The sequence below is a fragment of the Octodon degus genome, unplaced genomic scaffold (assembly GCF_000260255.1).
Source record: "Octodon degus isolate 3935 unplaced genomic scaffold, OctDeg1.0 scaffold00297, whole genome shotgun sequence".
In the NCBI taxonomy this organism is placed as follows: domain Eukaryota; kingdom Metazoa; phylum Chordata; class Mammalia; order Rodentia; family Octodontidae; genus Octodon; species Octodon degus.
Window position 1 is genome coordinate 71,398 of NW_004524873.1, and position 1,823 is coordinate 73,220.

The 1,823-nt window shown below is 42.7% G+C and overlaps 1 pseudogene across 1 annotated transcript; it reads right to left on the reverse strand.

The window, feature by feature from the left end:
* Window positions 1-724: 724 nt before the first annotated feature.
* On the reverse strand, window positions 725-1,816 carry LOC101562199 (annotated as a pseudogene). Its single transcript, XR_001116954.2, has one exon. The product of XR_001116954.2 is annotated as a septin-2 pseudogene (transcript).
* Between the last annotated feature and the right edge of the window lie 7 nt (window positions 1,817-1,823).

A 1,823-nucleotide genomic window follows, 5' to 3' on the forward strand; every position in this document is an offset into this window, starting at 1 on the left:
AACATAAAAAAGCTGGTTTCTTTAAAAATTGTTTCTTAATTTAGTTGTGTAAAAATAACATACTGACACTTATTGTGTAAAAAATCGCTGCAACATGAAACTGGAGCTCACAGCTGCTTTGGTTTCTCTGCAGTGCAGCATAACCAGCAACTGTGGAGGACACAATAAAACGTGCCTGTGCTGAGTTCTCTGCAGAGGGCTGAAAGTGACGGCATCAGAGAAGGCCCCTCACGACACTTTTTAAAGTTATTCATATAGAAACATGTATTTCATTACAAATTCTGCTCCGTTCCATTTAGTGAGAGATAAATGTGCCTAGGAATTACAGTACAGAACTGCAGCAGTGAAGGGCTTAGCTGTTACACAAAAATAAACCAAGAAAGGTAACAGGTTCACACAGTGTGACGGAGTAAGCAAAGGGCCTGGCACCAAGTTCACACAGCCTTCTGTCAGAGGTACATGTGCACCACACAGAAACACTCTGGTTACACCTGCATGGTCTGGTGGTAAAGCTGAAAGCGACATCAAAGAAATTCACTCTACACGCCGACGGATTCTCAGCAGTCAATTCTAACATTAGTGGTTAGGTAAGAGGACAGAAAATGAAAATGAGTGTATCTCGTAAAATATCAAGTGTAACATAGCAATGAAATGCAAATGTTAAAAGAACATCATACAAAAAAAAAATGCATCAAAGGTTTAAAAAACTGAGGCATAGGTACTATATATGTGAATGGGTACTCGTCCAAGGATCTCATGAAAATCTGTATCTTAACACTCAACTGGAATGTATTCTTTTTATTCAGGAGTGTTACATGTTCATGCTCACAACTCACACATGGTGCCCAAGAGCCCCGCTGTCACTGTCACCAGCCTGCATCTGCATCTGCATCTGCGCTTGCATCCTTGCAATCATCTCTTGCATGCGGCGAAGCTCAGCTTCCTTTTCCAGCAGGATCTGATCTTTATTCATATCCTCATTCTCCACTTTCCTGCCACCTCTCTTAAGCCTCTCAGAACGGAAATTTTCATAGTGCAGGTCCTGGGTCACTTCCTGTAGATCTTGCATGTGGGTGATGAGCATGGTTCTCAGCTTCAAAAAATCGTTATGTTCAGGATTCTCCACCTCCACAACACCCCATGGGTAGAGGCGACCTCTGACCTTCTTGCCTTTGGCTTCAATCAGCTTGTTGGATCCAACCACAGAAAATGGGATACTGGCCTTGAGGAGCCGAGTTTGCTCTTTAAAGTCTTCATCTTCATCTGATTCTGCATCAGGTAAGTGATAGATTTTGATGTTATGTTCTTCAATTTCATCCAGAATCCTTTTCTTCAGTCGTTCACACTCCTTCAGAGTGAGTGTGTCGGCTTTCGCAATGACAGGCACAATGTTTACCTTATTGTGTATTGCTTTCATAAATGCGACATCTAAAGGCTTCAGCCCATGTCCAAAAGGTGAAATGAAATAGAAGCAGCAGTGCACCCTGTTATCAATGATGTGTCGCCTGTTCAAGCCACTCTCATCGTGAAGGTAGCGTTCAAACTGCTCATCGATGTAGGAGATGATGGTCTTAAAACAATCCCTGTAATTGATGGCATCCCCATAGCCAGGTGTGTCCACTACTGTCAGGCGCAGCTTAACCCCACGTTCTTCAATCTCCACAGTTGAAGCCTCAATTTGGACAGTTCTTTCAATTTTCTCTGCAGCTCCAGGTATGATTCTTTCTGGATAGAGATCAGTCAGGAACAGGCTGTTTATTAGAGTTGATTTTCCTAGACCTGACTCACCAACCACCATCAGCGTGAACTCAAAACCTTTTTTC